Here is an 18,792-nt window from a genome sequence, read left to right as displayed (position 1 = left end):
CGAGGCGTGGAGACACTCCATCTGAAACGAAAAGACAACAAGGAACGGTGACACCAGTAAAACCAAGACTACCCCGCCATCTGCGTACAAACATCAAAACCCTTCCTCTTCATTTTTTTTTTTTTTTTTTTTATTCAACTACTAATTGAGGACGGATGTAAGTGCGGAATCTCCTTGATTCCCAACGCCCGATCCTCATCACCGCCGCCTCGTCCAATCCACATCTGGCAGCTTCTGTAGCCGCCCCAATGCGGAAGGAGTGTGAGGCGTAAGCCTTCCCATCCAAACCTACTGCACCCAAACATTTCCTAAACACTGCCACAAATTGAAATCTGGATAAATGCGATCCATCTGCATGACACAAAAATGGCCCCTCAACTGACGATCTCACTTTTTGAAAAGCGCTAACCGTTCTTACCGGACACACTGTTGATCCTGGCAAGGCGAACAACCACACATCCACGCCCCTGCCAAGCTGATCTGTTTTCGATCTGCGCAGCCGTAAACCCACCCTGTCAGCGTGAGTACTTACATCCTGAACCAAAATACCTCCCGCTTCCTTCCTGGACGGACTAACCAACTCGCCCACCCTAAAAGCCCCAAAAAAGGCTAATGAAAAAGCCGCTGCAAACAATAAACACTCATAACTTGAATCACAAACAAATCGTAACTGTGCACAGATTAATACCAGGTTTTGAAACGTGACAGGCCTACGGTTATCCCTTCTTTTTTGACCTTTCCGATACCCTTTTAGTGCCTGCCTCACCCCAAAATCTTTAGTCCAATCCCCTTTTCCTTGTAGCTTAAAGAGAAACGACAATGCGGCCAACTTTTTACCAATGGACGAAAATGCCACCCCACATTCCATATTCCTAGCCACAAAATATAGTACCATTAATCTCGCTTCCCCGCCAGCCTCACTAACCCCAGCTTCACAGATAAGTCCTGACCATTCCTTCCATACCTTCACATATGCCGCCCAAGTGGACTCACTCACAGACCGTTGTATCCATCCCGCGATGACTACAATGCCAGCTCCCAGATCCACTCCGGGCAAGGGATTCCTTCCAACTCTGCATCCGGAGCTAATTCCCTGAACTTGTCCCACTGAAAGCGAGACAGTGAATCAGCCAGTGTGTTATCGACTCCAGGTATGTGGACAGCATATATGAAAATATTCAATTGCAAGCAACGCAAAACCAACTGCCGTAATAGCCTTATGACAGGTGGGGAAGACGCCGACATGCGATTGACTACCTGCACCACTCCCATATTGTCGCAATTCAATCGCAACTTCAGGTTCTGACAAGACTTCCCCCACAACTCTATAGCCAATACTACCGGAAATAATTCCAGCAATACCAGGTTACGCAGGAATCCCGCTTCCACCCAGGATTTTGGCCAATGCTCCGCACTCCATTGCCCTTGAAAATAAGCCCCGTAACCAGTTGACCCCGCCGCGTCTGTAACCAACTCCATGTCAAAATTACTTACCGGGCCCTCCATCCACACCGACTTTCCATTGTACTCTATCAGAAAATGATACCATACCTTTAGGTCCTCTCGATGCTCTTTCTTAAGCCTAACGAAATGTGTAGGTGCTTTAACCCCTGCTGTAGCCGCTGACAGCCGGCGGCAAAAAACTCTGCCCATCGGTATTATCCTGCAAGCAAAGTTCAATTTTCCTAGCAATGATTGAAGTACCCGCAGCTGTACTTTCCTCATCCCATGTATCTCTCTGATTTCTTTCTGCAGATCCCCCAACTTGTCCTGCGGTAACCTGCATTCCATTGCCATGGAATCAATAACAATCCCCAAAAAACTAATCTCTGTCTTGGGGCCTTCTGTTTTTTCTGCTGCCAGGGGCACCCCAAATCGTTCCGCAATGTGTTGCAGCGTTGCCATGAGGATCGCACACACCTTGGATGAAGGGGGGCCTATGCATAGGAAGTCATCCAAATAATGGATCACCGATTCTAGCCCTGACACATCCCTTACCACCCACTCTAAGAAGGAACTGAAAACTTCAAACATGGCGCAGGAAATAGAACAACCCATGGGCAAGCACTTGTCCACGTAGAATTGCCCTTGCCAGTGGCAACCTAACAGCCAAAAACTATCCGGGTGAACCGGAAGTAGCCGGAACGCCGCCTCTATATCCGATTTTGCCATTAATGCCCCTTTTCCATATCGCCTAACCCATCGAACAGCCGCGTCAAACGAAGTGTACGACACGGTACATGCCTCCGGGTCAATAAAATCGTTAACCGAACCCCCTTTTGGGAATGATAAGTGGTGAATCAACCGAAACTTGTTCGGTTCCTTCTTTGGTACCACACCTAATGGGGACACTACTAAAGCCTTAACGGCTGTTCCCCAAACGGCCCCCCCATCCGCCCCAATTTCACCTCTTTCTCCAATTTTTCCCCTACCACCCCCGGGTGTTGTACTGCGGATCTCAGATTCCGAGCCACCGGAGGCACCACCTCCAATGAACACGGTATTTTAAACCCCTCAGTAAAACCCTCAAACAACAACCTCGCTGCCTCCCTATCTGGATATTTACTTAGGAAAGGCCGCATCCTTTCCGCCATCACCGGTGTCGTCCCTCTTGTTAACAGTATCTCCGGTACGCTTTCCTTTTTTGAAACACCGTGCCAGGGTATGGGTTCCCCCACACCCTGAGCATTCGTGTTTAAACTTGCAAGATCCACCGAACTTACAAGATCCTTCATTGTACTGCCAGCACACTCCCCATTTTCTGCCGGCCGGTAGTCCTGGGGAGTGGGTACCCCCGGCCCCCCCCTGAAATAACTGAGGCGGGGCCCTAGCAGACGTCATCAGTCTCATCCATAAGCTAATGTCCTTATGGTCCCAACGCAGCTCCGGACGCATCGCTCTGCGTTGACGAAACTGCTCGTCATACCGTAACCAAGCCGTACCACCATATACTCTGTGTGCTTCCCCTATAGCATCCATATAACAAAACAACCCAGAACAATGTTCTTGATTCTTTTCACCAATGACGCTGGCCATGATAGCAAATGCTTGTAACCAATTTACAAACGTCCGCGGTATCAGTCTATACCTCCTCTTTTCCTCATCCTCCTTCTTGGAATCGTTGGGCTTAACCCTGTCCAGGTTAAACTTTTCCAATGGCAACAAGGAGAATATCTCTACATATTCCCCTTTGTGAATTTTGTCTCTCACTTCCTGTTTCAGATGAGCTCCTAGCGGGCCCTCGAAACATACATATATCTCACATTTCGCTGCATCTGCCAGCCTTACCACATCGGTCTTACCCTTAGCTTCCGGGCCCCCTTTTTCACCTGACGTGTCCTTACCTGTCACCGGCTCCACCGTCTGGTCCGCTTGACCCACCGTAACCGCCCGTTCCACCGGCCCAACCCCAGGGTTCACACTCACAACCTGTTCTTCATCCTGGGCACCCCCTTGTGCATCCCCTTGTGCATTGCCAAAACGACCTACCAGCACCCGTAAACCCTCCAATAGCTCCTGAAGCTGTCCCGTGGACCCCGAACTGGCGGATACTGTACCCGCCACTTGTTGGTCCGGAACCTGTCTAACCGCCCGCGGCGAAGGTGCCGCCACCCCCCGTGCACTTGTTGCCACCACCCCCAACAAGCCCTGCAATGCATTGGTAAATGATAGATTGTCACTGGACTTACCGGGCTGACCAGGAGACCTCCCAACAGCCGCTGAGCCGCCTTCCCTCGCCGGTGCTTGCTGGCTGGGCTCCTCTGCCTCATCCGACATTTCCTCCTCTGATGGTGCCCCGTGCGCTGGAACGGACGCCACAGGCGAATCCCTCCTGGAGCCCCGGCCTTCTGCATGCTGTATGGCTTGTCCCCTGTTGCGATCCGACGAGAGCACATGCTGCCCTGACGTCCCTGCAACCGGGCCAGCCTGCACACGATTCCGTCCGCCATCTTGTGACACCTCCGCGCCGCCGAGTGAGCTCCGCCCCCTCGCAGCGTATCTTGACCCTCTGCTCACCGCTTCTCCTACTCCCGCCACTGCTCTGCTATCCTCCCCCCCACGCTCGTTTAGAGCTGCTGGGGTGCCAGTCTGCTGTTTTCCTCTGGTGACCGTGCGCAGGGAAGCGGCGCCATTGCGGCCCGTGGCCCCGCCCGGTGAACTTTGACCCCGCCGTGAAACGCGCCCGGGCCTCGCCGGTGCCTCCTTGCTGCTCCGTTTTGACGGCGGAAGCGATCGTTCTTCCCCTGGACTCCTCTCCGTTCTTCCCGGTCTGTTTACAGGCCCCGGCGAGTACCGTGCCGGAGGCCGCGAACTCCGCGCACGCGCCGCCGGCTCCTCCGCCCTCGCCGATCCGCTTGCCTCCCCTCCGAGCATCTCCACCACTTGTCCGTGCAGCCAATCCGACCCTCTCACCTCCGCTGCCCGCCTCAAACGCTCCAACAAGTCCTCTAAACCGGCCATAGCTGAGGAGCAGAGAGATTCTGCCTCCTTGTGTCTTTTCACCCCACGCACTGCCCGTTCTGGCTCCACCCCCACCTTATAACTGGACACTCCCCCCAACTTTCCTCCTCTCTCCTCCCCCTACCTTTTCCCAAAACTTAACCCTGTGTGTCACTAGACACACTGTCATGCCCGGCCCTGCTCTAACTTCATTTCTTTCATCGCTCCGGGCCTTACTTTCTCTCCACTCTACCCGCCCTGACCGATCTGTACTGCACTGACAGCTCTTCGCTCCCTGGGGCACTTACTTGCATGCAGCACTGCCTCTACCTGGAGCCCCACCATGTCCTGCTGTCAGATTGCCCAGCAGCACTACCTCCTCCAAAGACACCCCCCCCCAAGCCTGCACTGTCCTAGCCACAGGACACCTGACCACCCCAGAAGCAGCATAGCCAGAGGACTGTTAGTGTGGCTGGGACCCTGCTAACTGCACCCACCGCTATTCTCAGCTGCTGTTTACTATGAGTTGCCACTGACAGCAGATCAGAAGGATGGCATCACATTAAGTTATTAACAATACATTGCACCCTAATAGCTAATTAGGTAACTGCATTATAATGACACGCTCCAAATTATTATTTTTTTATATACAGTATATTACTCACTACTTTTGCATTGTATGACATATAGCAGCTTAGTTGTTAGTGCAGACAGTCAGTATATATATATATATATATATATATATATATATATATATATATATATATTTCATGTGACAACACTGAAGAAATGACACTTTGCTACAATGTAAAGTAGTGAGTATACAGCTTGTATAACAGTGTACATTTGCTGTACCCTCAAAATAACACAACACACAGCCATTAATGTCTAAACAGCTGGTAACAAAAGTGAGTACACCCCTAAGTGAAAATGTCCAAATTGGGCCCAATTAGCCATTTTCCCTCCCCGGTGTCATGTGACTCGTTAGTGTCACAAGGTCTCAGGTGTGAATGGGGAGCAGGTGTGTTTGGGAGTTATCGCTATCACTCTCTCATACTGGTCACTGGAATTTCAACATGGCACCTCATGGCAAAGAACTCTCTAAAGATCTGAAAAAAAGAATTGTTGCTCTACATAAAGATAGTCTAGGCTATAAGAAGATTGCCAAGACCCTGAAACTGAGCTGCAGCTCAGTGGCCAAGACCATACAGCGTTTAACAGGACAGGTTCCACTCAGAACAGGCCTCGCCATGGTCAACCAAAGAAGTTGAGTGCACGTGCTCAGCGTCATATCCAGAGGTTGTCTTTGGAAAATAGATGTATGAGTGCTGCCAGCATTGCTGCAGAGGTTGAAGGGATGGGGGGTCAGTCTGTCAGTTCTCAGACCATACACTGCACATTGCATCAAATTGCATGGCTGTCATCCCAGAAGGAAGCCTTTTCTAAAGATGACGCAGAAGAAAGCCTGCAAACAGTTTGCTGAAGACAAGCAGACTAAGGACATGGATTACTGGAACCATGTCCTGTGGTCTGATGAGACCAAGATAAATTTATTTGGTTCAGATGGTGTCAAGCGTGTGTGGTGGCAACCAGGTGAGGAGTACAAAGACAAGTGTGTCTTGCCTACAGTCAAGCATGTTGGTGGGAGTGTCATGGTCTGGGGCTGCATGAGTGCTGCCGGCACTGGGAAGGTACAGTTCATTGAGGGAACCATGAATGCCAACATGTACTGTGACATACTGAAGCCAAGCATGATCCCCTCCCTTTGGAGACTGGGCTGTAGGGCAGTATTCCAACATAATACCAGCCCCAAACACACCTCCAAGACAACCACTGCCTTGCTAAAGAAGCTGAGGGTAAAGGTGATGGACTGGCCAAGCGTGTCTCTAGACCTAAACCCTATTGAGTATCTGTGGGGTATCCTTAAATGGAAGGTGGAGGAGCACAAGGTCTCTAACATCCACCAGCTCCATGATGTTGTCATGGAGGAGTGGAAGAGGACTCCAGTGGCAACCTGTGAAGCTCTGGTGAAATCCATGCCCAAGAGGGTTAAGGCAGTGCTGTATAATATTGGTGACCACAAAAAATATTGACACTTTAGGCCTAATTTGGACATTTTCACATAGGGGTGTACTCACTATTGTTGCCAGCAGTTTAGACATTAATGGCTGTGTGTTGAGTTATTTTGAGTACACGGAAAATTTACACTGTTATACAAGCTGTACACTCACTACTTTACATTGTAGCAAAGTGTCATTTCTTCAGTGTTGTCACGTGAAAAGATATAATAAAATATTTACAAAAATGTGAGGGGTGTACTCACTTTTGTGAGATACTGTATGTATATATATATATATATATATATATATATATATATATATATATATATATATATGTGTGTATATTACTTTGTATATGTATATTACTTTGTACTTGCATTGTATCACAAACAGCAGTTAAGTTATTAGCGAAGAAAAACCAATATAATGCACGGTAATGGCTAAATAGTACCTGCAATAAAAATGCAGTTTCCAAATTACTACCCTCAGGTACATACAGTACAATAGTCATATTTCAGTTATAAGTACAAAAAAGCTAGTATGTTGTATTCTTAGGGCTTGTGCACACGGGTGTACCAAAATATTGAAATCTATTCAGGATCTTTCTGGCAAAACGATCCTGCATAAAAAACACATGTAAGGCTTGCGCGTATCAGGAATGCGCGAAAAATTGTGTGCTTTTCTGATATGCACAAAAATGTGTTGACCTTTGTAAGACACCTGGTAGTACCATGAATTGTTAATGACACCCCATGCATCTGCTAACCTGCATGTTTTCACGCATGCCAAACCGCATGGTTCCACAGCACCCTGTGGTTTGGTGCAACATGTTTTTGGAAAAGGGTCAGGGACTTCTTTTTCACATTTCTTGAACATAAAGCAGCCAATTAAAATGAATAGGCTGCCCTAAACGCAAAGTGTGGGAGCACACAGGAAATGCGCACACGTTCGGTTGCACCTATATGATGTGAACCTAGCTTAATCAGTGGCGGTGCGTCCATAGAGGGAGCACGGGCGCCACCCTGTAAATGCCAGACCGCCGGCCGCCCCGGGGGATAGTTAAGCATCACTGGCCACCCGGGTGGGGGGGGGGGGTGGTTGTTTGACACCCCTCCCAAAAGAAAAACCCACCAGCCGCCGCTGTCTACTACTGGAGTAACTTGCCCAATGGCACCAGAAACTGCTCTTTTCGACATCAGTTTGGATAAATGGCCACGTAAATTCCAGGTCTTCGTCACTCATGTGTTAATTGCTGCTAGGAGAGCCCTGGCCAGTGCCTGGAAGTCAGACCGTACTCCATCTCGTCATACATCTCTTCCTACAGTCATAGACTTTTTAAACACCCATGCTACATTTGAGCACGGATTCAGGGCAAATTTGACACTTTTCAAGAAAACTGGGCATGCTGGATCACGGATGATAGAAGCATGACTAGGCCTAATAAAACCAAACAGATTTTCATCATTCCTGATCCACATTTGACACTTTTTCACCATAGTTTCTCTTATGTCTATAGCCAAGATGCAGACTTATTATGACGCTAGAGGGTACTGTTTATACATGCAGTTTTTACCTATGTACTTCCCCCTTCTACCCTTATTTCACACCCAACCTCCCCCACCTTCTCCTCCACCTTACCACCCTAACCCCCTACACCATATGTTATTATTATAATGCCTCTCTTTGCTAGATCCAATCTCCTATTGGTGATCGCTGGCATTATATGTTCAGTGATCTGTTTCGACTGTTGTTGTTTGTACACAAATACTTTCAATAAAGAACGATAATTTAAAAAAAAAAAATTAAACTAAAAACCCAGCCAACATTTGGCCCATGTGTATGGCAGACAGTTCGACAGAAGCCAGCCGAACTTCAGGCCAGCTCCCAATCAACACTCTCAGCCAATAATGTGTTCTGGCGGGGGGGAAGGTTTGGGGGGGCTTCCCCGGGGGGGTCCCCCTGTCAGAACACAATAGCTCAGCAGGGTAGATCACTGTACTAACATCGGATTGTTAGTACAGTGCATCCGACCTGAGCTGTCAGCTGAACTGATAGTGTGTACTAAGCTTTAAGGGATGCAGACCTTGACTATTTCCTCATTAGAGCCCTGCAGGTGCAGCAGCTGATTGATAATTTTAAAACTACTCCCATTAGGTTTACTGTGCACGTAGACACAGACAAAGAAAACAGCTATTTCTTTAGGATAACAGTATCTGCAACAAAATGTGTTAAAATCCTTGCAATGTATAGAAAAGTGGAGTTACTTTTTAAGAGGGGATACAACCATATTATACAAATCTTTGAATGGGGACTCTAGTATTGGGAGGAAACAATTTAACCTAAGTTCTCTAAAAAAAGACACGTAGCCACACACTGAAGTTGGATGAGAAGCGGTTCAATCTTAAACTGTGTTAAGGGTTCTTTACTGTTAGTGCTGTAAGGATATGAGACTCCCTTCCATAGTTGATGATATCAGAAGGGAGTGTAGATACATTTAATAAAACTTTTCGATGTGTTTCTTAGAGAGAGCAATGTACAGGGATATAGATAATGGTAGTAACATCCACACACACATTCATATTGAACTGAATGGACTGGTGTCTTTATTCAACCTTACCAACTATGTAACTTGAATGGAAATGATGTTCTAGGTCTGGTGACCATGCCAAATGTTTTATAATTCTGGCAAGACTCTGTGATTCTGCCTTGATACCTGCTGTGTATGCCCACTACTGAGAGCATCTTTTAACCACATACGCTCCGGAAGGATTTACCCCCTTCATGACCAGGCCATTTTTTGCGTTATGGCACTGCATTACTTTAACTGACAATTGCGCGGTCGTGCGACGCTGTACCCAAATAAAATTTAAGTCTTTTTTTTCCCCCCACAAATAGAGATTTCTTTTGGTGGTATTTGATCACCTCTGCAGTTTTTACTAAATTGCACTATATACAAAAAAAAAGACTGACAATTTTGAAAAAAATATATATATTTTTTACTTTCTGCTATAAAACATACCCAATAAAAAATGTAAAAAAAATCTAATTTCTTCATCAATTTAGGCCAATATGTATTGTGCTACATATTTTTGGTAAAAAAAAATCCCAATACATGTATATTGATTGGTTTGCGCAAAAGTTATAGTGGCTACAAACTATGGGATATTTTTATTTATTTTTTACTAGTAATGGCGGCGATCAGCAACTTATAGCGGGACTGAGATATTGCAGTGGACAAATCAGACACCTAACTGACACTTTTGACACTTTTTGGAGACCAGTGACACTAATACAGTTATCAGTGCTAAAAAATATGCACTGTCACTGTACTAATGACTGTCAGGGAAGGGGTTAACATCAGGGGCAATCAAAGGGTTAAATGTGTTCCCTAGGAGTGATTACTAACTGTAGGGGATGTGACTGGGGAAATGTAAAGATCCGTGCTCAAACTTAGCAGGAACACAGAATCAGCACATTCCCTTCTCACAGAATGGCGATCTGCCTTGTTTACATAGGTAAACAGCCGTTCTGCCCTTCTCTTAAAGGACTGACGGGTGCATGGCATGTGCGAACATTGCATCTGCTGGACCTGCTGATTGGCTCCTTCTGTGTCTAATTACAGTGGGAGCGGGTCGCCGCCAGCGCGTGAGCGCCCCAGACCCAGAAGTGTCAGATCGCGTACTAGGTATGTGATCTGGCGCAGAGCGGCCACCCTGCTGCAGTATATCTACGTGGGGTAGTCGCTAAGGGCTTAAAGGACAGCCAATGTTGTTTTCAGTAAGCAGCAGGGCAGCCACTCAGCCCTGAACCCAGAAGCTAGCGGCAATCACTGTAGTACTTTTCTTTCCTTTCTTTTCTCACTTGTCTTTGTGTTGCTCTGTCTTTTCACTATTCCTGCTGTTTTTAGTGGGTCAACATCATTCACTCAATTAATTAATTAACAATTAATTTCTTATCTAGCACACCGTATCACTTTATCACTTCTATGGCTCGGCCATGGGCATTTTCACAATATTTTTATTACATCATCCCTGTTTTTGGTCATTTTTTTCATATTAATAATAAACACACACTCACTGTTTAAAATATTTTGAATTTAATATAATTGTCAAATTTTTCGGTAGCTTTGTTCATATACCACATGATAGAATTTCTTCCAATGAATATAAACACTGGAAAAACTTTTAGAATTTGTCTGGCATTGTTTTAGTCTGAATAGGGTTTGAATTTTGACCTTATTTTGATATATTGTCCTAACTTGGGATTACGCTGCAGGGACTGCCTCTCTATTTTCTCTAAGGGTGTCAAAAGTGTGGCTTCTTGCAAGCCCTTCTCGGCTGTCGTCCTTTGCTGGGAAGGTGAGGATGGATCATGGAGTCTTCCAGGTCACTCAATGAAATTTAAAATTTTTGGTTATCTGATTCTTAATTCTTTTTTTTTTTTTTTTTAACTTTAAAAGGTTTTTATTGATTTTGTCAATATTATACAGAGACAGGGTACGCATATAAGAAGAATGTAAACTAATATAGGTAACAAAGTTAGTTAGGAAGCACAGAGCCAGAGTGACCGTATTCAGAATTACAGTAATTACATTAATATGCATTTACAGGTACTTATTGATGTTGATATTTGCTAGTCCATAACACCCAACATTTGTCGAATTTATTACAATAAAGTGAGTTAATTGCTAAGAGACGTTCAAATGTATAGTTTTGCTGTACTCTTCTGGTCACTTCGTTTATATTGAGTGTTAGAGTAGTTTTCCAGTTTTGGAGTACTAGGGATCTAGCTACTAATAATAAATGAGTGACTATGTGTCTCATGTTTTGCGGAAATGTTTCTAGCCCTATTAAAAGGATAGCCAATGCGGGATTTGGGGGCGTGAATATTCCTGGAATGGACGATATGAGTTTAAAAACTTGATTCCAGAAGCTAATTACGTTGGGGCATTCCCAGAACATGTGGAGAAGATGACCTTTATGTCCACAATTTCTCCAGCATAGGGATGATGAGTTGGGGGACATGTGTGCAATTCTACTTGGGGTGTATTGCCATCGGTTCATCACTTTTATTGAGGATTCCCAGTGGTTAATGCAGTGTGAGGCACGATGTATAGTTTGAAACATGAATCTCCATTGGTCTTCAGTAATCGTTTTGCCTATATCCATGTCCCATTTCATATGTACTGCATTTTTTTTGAACACTCTTTTGTTTTGTAGTGTGTTATAATAGAGTGATATACCTTTATTGTTGTTAGCCCCTTGAGTGAGGTGTCTCCAAATGGAGAGCGGGAGTTTGAAGGTACCTATTGGGTTTTTTTTCATAAAGTGGGATATTCACATACATGTAAAGAGCATATGTTTCGGTAAATTATGTGTTTTCATAATATTTTCTGCTGATTGTGGGGTGTTATTCGTGAGTAGGTCTTGTACTTTTGTTATTCCAAAGGTGGGGAGCGCTTTCAAGGAAATCATTGGAATATTAGCTTCAATCATGCTTAGAGGTAGAGTAAACTCTATTGTCTTGCTGTTGTAAAGTGTGCGTGTTAGGAGGAATCTCCAAGCTTGCAATGATATGGCTATAGTTGGGGGTAGGTGTTTGAGGTTCCAGGGTATCCAAGTGTCTCCCAAAAGAACCGTTTGTAGGTCTGGTAGAGGAGCTAAATATCTTTCTATGTCTACCCATAGTGGATTATCCGTGGTCAGAAACCAATATTTGAGTTGTTCAAGTCTAGTTGCCCACATGTAGTCATATATGTCTGTCAGACCTGCGCCCCCTGCCGATTTATGGGGTATTAGATTGAGTGGAGAGCATCTTGCTTTTTTGGATCCCCATAAGAGTTTCCATTGGAGGTTAGAAAGGGATTTAAGATAATGGTCGGGAACAGCAAGTGGAAGCGCTCGGTATGTATAAAATTTGAGGGAGAATCATCATTTTATAGGCTGCTAGCCTACCTAACCATGATAGTTCTCGTTTTGCTATATTGCAAGTTTGGATTTCTAGGTTGTGAATAAGTGTTTTCATATTGATGTCTATCAGTGAGGTAGTATTGCTAGTTAGGGTGATGCCCAGGTATTTTATGCCGTTTGAGCTCCATTCGTATGGGAGGGAATGTTTTAGTTTAAGACAATCAAGGTGTGATATCCCCAAATTGAGTATGAGGGATTTTGAGAAGTTTACTTTATAATATGAGACGTCGCCGAAGGATTGCAATATTTCGTGTGCTGCTGGGAGGGATTGTATTGGGTTTGATAACATAAGGATCACATCATCTGCGAATAAGTTGATGACATGATGGGAGGTGTTACATTGGAATCCGTGTATATCCTTGTGGGTTCTAATGGCCTCAGCCAGGGGTTCAATCATGAGATTGAAGATCGTTGGGGATAAAGGGCATCCCTGGCGAGTACCATTAGTTATCTGAAATGGTATGGAAAGCATGCTGGATGTGTATACCTGCGCAGACGGGCAAGAATACAGGGCCAGCACTGCATTTAGTATATGACCACAAAAACCAAACTTGGACAAAGTCATTGACATATATTTCCAGTGGACCCTGTCAAACGCCTTCTCCGCGTCTATAGATAGCAGCAGAGAAGGCGTTTGAGATTTAACAGCATAGTGGATTATATTGACCATTCTTCGTGTAGCATCTGAGGTTTGTCTCCCCTTCATGAAGCCCATCTGATCGCGTAGTATAAGGGATGGTACACATTGCGCTAGTCTTTGCGATAAGAGTTTTGCATATATCTTTATGTCTGAATTAAGTAGGGAGATTGGACGAAAATTAGGTGGTGTATTGGGGTCTTTACCTGGTTTGGGTAGGGTGACTATGTATGCCTTTAGCATTTCTGGAGGGAAGGATGATGTGTCTGCTGCTTTTGTAAAGACTTGTAGAAGAGAGGGTATAAGGTGCGTTTTGTATATTTTAAAATATTCATTGGAAAACCCATCAGGTCCTGGCGATTTGCCATTAGGTAGGGAGGCTACTGCCTTTTCAATTTCAGTTGTGGTAAATGGGGAATTAAGTAATCTGATTTGGGATTCCGATAGGGAAGGTAACTTTAGTTTATGAAGAAAGTTCTGTATACTTGGTATAGTTGGTTGGCGTGCGGTGGAGTCATCTTTAATATTGTACAGATTGCTATAATAGTTAGCGAATTGGTTGGTAATGTCCTGTGGATTAGTGATTTTGTGTTTGAGGGTGGGGTGAATCAGGTGTGTGATTCTTGATTTGGATTGTATTGCCTTTATTCTATTGGCTAAGTATTTGCCTGCTCTATTAGCATTGGCGTATGAGTGCAGTTTCAATCTGCGTAGGTGGTAGTCATATTGTTGGGTCAATAGGTCTCTTAGTTTGTTTCTCAGTGAGGAAAGTTGTTGGGTAAGATTCGGATCAGGATTTTGTTTGTTTCGTGATTCTAAGGAGTGTATGTCCGATAGAATGGAGTTGATATGGGTTTTGTGTCGCTTTTTTTCTCTAGCACTTAACTGAATTAGTATTCCCCTCATGTACGTTTTAGGGGCGTTCCATAGAGTAAAGGGGTTTTCTACCGAACCTGTGTTATCCTGAAAAAAATCACTAAGGTGTTGAGAGATAATTTTGGACGTGTGGGGTTCTTGTAGTATTTTGATGTTATTGCGCCAGATGGGTGTAGAAGAGGAGACAACCTGGTCAGTGATAGTAATGGTGACAGCTGCATGGTCAGACCACGTGATATCGTGGATCTGTGCAGAGGAAATATTCTGTAATAGCCATTTATCAGTAAAGAATAAGTCAATTCGCGAATAAGAACAATGCCTATGGGAAAAAAAGGTGTAATCTTTAGTATTCGCGTTTAGGCAGCGCCAGGTATCAAAGAGGTCTGCATTGTGGATGGTTTTGTTCAGGAATGTTTTACCATTCATTTTGGTATTTGTCGTATCGAGTTTCGGGTCCATAATGAGGTTAAAGTCACCGCAGAGTATGAGGTTGCCATACAAGTGGGACTCCGTTTTCTTGAGAAGCCTGTTAAGGAAGCGGGTTTGGTGCGTATTAGGAGCGTATAGAGTCACTACTGTATATGGAGTTGAGTTAATGTCACCTTTGAGGATGATATATCTGCCATTAGCATCTAGAATAGTTTCCTTATGTTGAAAGGATAACGTATTTCTCAGGGCAATTAGAACTCCTCTTTTTTTATGATCTGGTGTGCAGGCCAGAAACACATGGGGGTATTCCTTGTTGGTGCAAGACGGTGCTTTGGATTCCTGGAAGTGGGTCTCCTGTACACATAGTATGTCTGCCTTGTGTTTAAGGGCCTCGGCCCACATGGAGCGCCGCTTGGCAGGATGGTTCAGACCCCTGGCATTTATAGATAGGCAGTTAATTGGCATTTAGACAAATTCGGGGATTGTGCGGTATCATTGTGCAGGTTATGTACTCACTGTGGCCAATCTTGTCTTCTGGCACGGTAGAGTTGATTCTGCAGAGTTCCGGTAAGTAATTGTCGTCCACTACTGGTCTGTGTGCTTCTATCATGAAAGAGGTAAAAGAAAACAAACAATATAGAAGAAATAAGGTTAATGTTGCAAAGTTAACGAACTTATTAAGAAAGGGATCATTGAACCGATCCATTTGCAGACGTAACTGCTATTTAGGTGGTGGCAGGGAGAAGACAGGGATCAAACTTGGACACCCTGTTTCCAGAGAGAAGAGATGATATTGGTCGTGGTGTACTCATGCATTTTCACCGGCAGATTTTTTTGAGGAGCGTTTGCGGGAGACCACTTGCCAGTCCTCTTGTATTGGAGAAGGTGTAGAAGCATATGCCAGTAGTTGTGTAGCAGGGATCGATTCAGGTATCCCCCTAATCTTTAGATTGTTCCTTCTGGAACGGTCTTCCAAATCTGCTACTTTTGACTTCAGCCATGCGATTTCTTCAGTGTGATTGCTGTGTGCATCCACCATTGTATTACAGGATGAGGTAAAATCACTCATACTGTGTTCAATGTGGTCTACTCTGTTACCCAGGGCCTGCACTTCCCTCTGGCAGTGGTTTATTCCTGCTGTCATATCAGCATGTAATGAGGCTTTTAATGACAGTAACATGTCCTTCAGGACTGTATCAGACACCGGTTTGTCAGAGGTGGGGAAAGCTGCTATAGGGTCTGGTGTGTGGGATGCAGCTGGCGCTTCAGTGGTGTGAGGCCTGCTTACCTCCATGTCAGGGTCCATCAGCGGTCTTACAGGGGAAACAGTTCTTTGTTTTTGCTTCGCCGGACTCCTGGTGGATGGACTAGAGGTCCCAGAAGAAGACCCGCTTTCCGTACGGGTGTTTCGCTGTTCGTTTTGAGGGCCGGAGCGGCCGTTCGGTGTGGATGCTGCTCGCTGTGCTTTCTGGCTCAGCCTCGCGCCGGCGCCATTTTGGTGATGATCGCGCGCCTGGAAGAAATCTTGCATTTTCTGCAGATTTTGTTGGATTTTTCTGTGCCTAGGCATAACGGCTGGCTCAGTGGGTTCCAGGGATCCCGTGGATGATTTTTGGGGTCTGGATGTTGCCGGTGAGCGTGGATGGATGCGGATTCTCTCCGGCGGCCGAGTGGAGCTCCTACATTAAGCGTCCATGTTGGAGCTCGGTCGCCACGCCCCTTATCTGATTCTTAATTCAATTTTTCAGTGGCAAATATATTATTGCTGTATATATAGAAGTTAATATACAATGAAATGTCCTGAAACATTCTGAGTTGTTTGATGTATTTCCTCAAAGCAAATTATACCCCCTGAAGAAGACCATGACTGCATAGGTCAAAACGCGTCAGCGTATCTATATGGCTGACACTTTGTAATGTAACAATTACTTTTGTATTGTGTCCATTGCTATACTTGGAAAATGTACTGATTCGGTAACCAGAGCTCATATTTTAATTGGAACATGATATTGAATCTCACTTTGTCAATAAAGCATTTTATCAACCAATACTTTTTTGATCCCTACTATATTGCTGCTAAAAAAAAAACCCTTGGGGGAACCCTTCCATAGCATCACTGTAGTAATGTGCCTACTACAGGAATTTCCAGCTTCCACGGGGATCTCACAGGTATGGTATATGCATAGTTGCATTGGTCCTAGCTGGACCAATGTAACTATACAAAAATATCCATAACCTGAATTTAGCTTTAAGCGAAATAGCCAGTTCAATACACGACCCACGCTCTTACTGAAGTGCGTCAACGCCTCCCGCTGGCGAAAGGTTGTGCGGACGGAGCCCCGCACTCTGAAGGCTGTCAGTTTACCCAGGACTTGTCATAAAGTGATATTCTGTCTGGCAGCATTAGCCCACACACTGTGTATATTACACTGAAACATACAGAATGGTTATTCATTTCACACTTGTCAGGCAGAAATCACAGGAGCTTTCCAGCTGGTGGCAGATAGAAGTAACACTGTAATTGGAAGCTATGAAGGGATTGCACACAGGGGTCAATATGTTGGTCTTTAGTATGTAATCTTGTGGGTTCATTTCCTGTCAGAGCCATTTACAGAAATTGAAAAAGCCACTTGTTTCTTTTACCTCCTGATTGTTCAGTGATATACGAGAGGTGGTGGGGGGTGGTAGAGCACTTCAGCAGGCACTGAGACCGCAGCGCCACTCTCTACCCACTAATATTTTCCATTTGACGTTATTAAAGTCATGTTTCTGCAAATACCTAGAAATATTGGATCACATACAGTCAGGGGATGTCAGAATGGGTCCTGCTCTTAAGCACTGCTCCCGTAGGTCTGTCACTGACCTCCCCTCACATACACAAAGCTCCCCGCTCAGAATGTACAATTGGATGGATCCTCCTGCTACCTTAACAAGCGGATTTGCATAAATTCTATTACCTCTGAGAAGCAGCTGGCTCCTTGCGAACAAAGGAGAGATAATTACTTTATTCTAATGGAGCTTTAGCTTACAGAAAAGATCTGGGCCATCAGATGTGCTATTTTGTCATTTGTTCAGGCAGGGAAAAAAGTGTCTTAAATGCCCCGATACGTACCCAAAAATGAAAGGACTCCATTCTAAAACATTGGTTAAAAAAAGCACAAAAATCCTTTGGGGTTTACATGAATAATAAAAAGCCTGGGGAGAAAAATAATGAATGTTAAAATATGGTGGAAAAAGAAACAGAACTAATATGGGCAACAAGAAAAAAAAATAGGAATTTTGTGGAAATAGGAGTACGTGTTCTTTTGGGCAACTGGTTTTAGGGAAAAAAATACAAAATGTGCAAATTATACAAAATAATAATGCTGCCTTCAGTGCCCCATGCCAATTAGATATAAAAGAATAGACCTATCATTAAAATTCACATTTTAGGGCAGATGTTAGCATTACAAAATCACATCTTTATTTAACCACATGCCGACCAGCGCACGGCGATGTACACAATGGCACAGCTGGGCAAATGGGCGTACAGGGTAAAAAGAAAAAGGGGAAAACCTGCGCTACCAAGCAAAAATTGGTGTAACTGCAGCTGCTACAAAAACCACAAATATCAATGAGGTGAAGAAATTAGATAAAAAGAAAAAATGTGCGCTTGCATTAGATATTTAAATCTATATTCATGTGTGATTATCATAAACAAATAAATAAAATCACCATCAAAATTAAAAGTCAAAATTAGAAAGTCGCTATGCTACACAGCAAATAGCGATATGTACCTAAATATTGATATTATCCATTCCATACAGATAAATACAAAAAGCTTATGTGCAAAAAAACTTATGTGCATAGAGGTTATTCCACCCAAGTGCAAAATCCTGAATATGAAATCTCAATAATGCGACATGAGTCGCAAAAACGCATGTCCAAAGTTCATAAGTTGCATCCCATAATGTGCATAGAGGAATAGGGGGACGTGAAGGGACCTCCAACCACCAATGGATCCAAAGGTTGATAACAGATGTATCCTTACCAGACGCGTTGGACCTCCTTTATAGCAAGGTCTTAGAAGCATACAGATTTAGCCCTCTGCAGGGACAGGGGATGACAGCTCACCACACGACCGTAGATGGTTCTGACACTTCCACGTTGATGTAAACACTCCCTCGTTTTTAACTCATGGATAGAGAAGGGGAGAAAAAAAACTCCAATAGTGTAGTAGGTATAAAAAGGAATTTTATTGCCTCAGACAACTAGGCATCTTACAGAAAACATCCAAAGGTTTGCCCCTTTGAAGACGTGACGTATCACGAAACATGTAGGGCGTGGCTACGCAGTGTATGCCAGATCGCCGTAGAGCCCCACGTAATCCAGCATGGGCGTC

The sequence above is a fragment of the Aquarana catesbeiana genome, linkage group LG02 (genome assembly GCF_042186555.1).
Source record: "Aquarana catesbeiana isolate 2022-GZ linkage group LG02, ASM4218655v1, whole genome shotgun sequence".
In the NCBI taxonomy this organism is placed as follows: Eukaryota; Metazoa; Chordata; class Amphibia; order Anura; family Ranidae; genus Aquarana; species Aquarana catesbeiana.
This window is presented reverse-complemented; position numbering follows the sequence as displayed.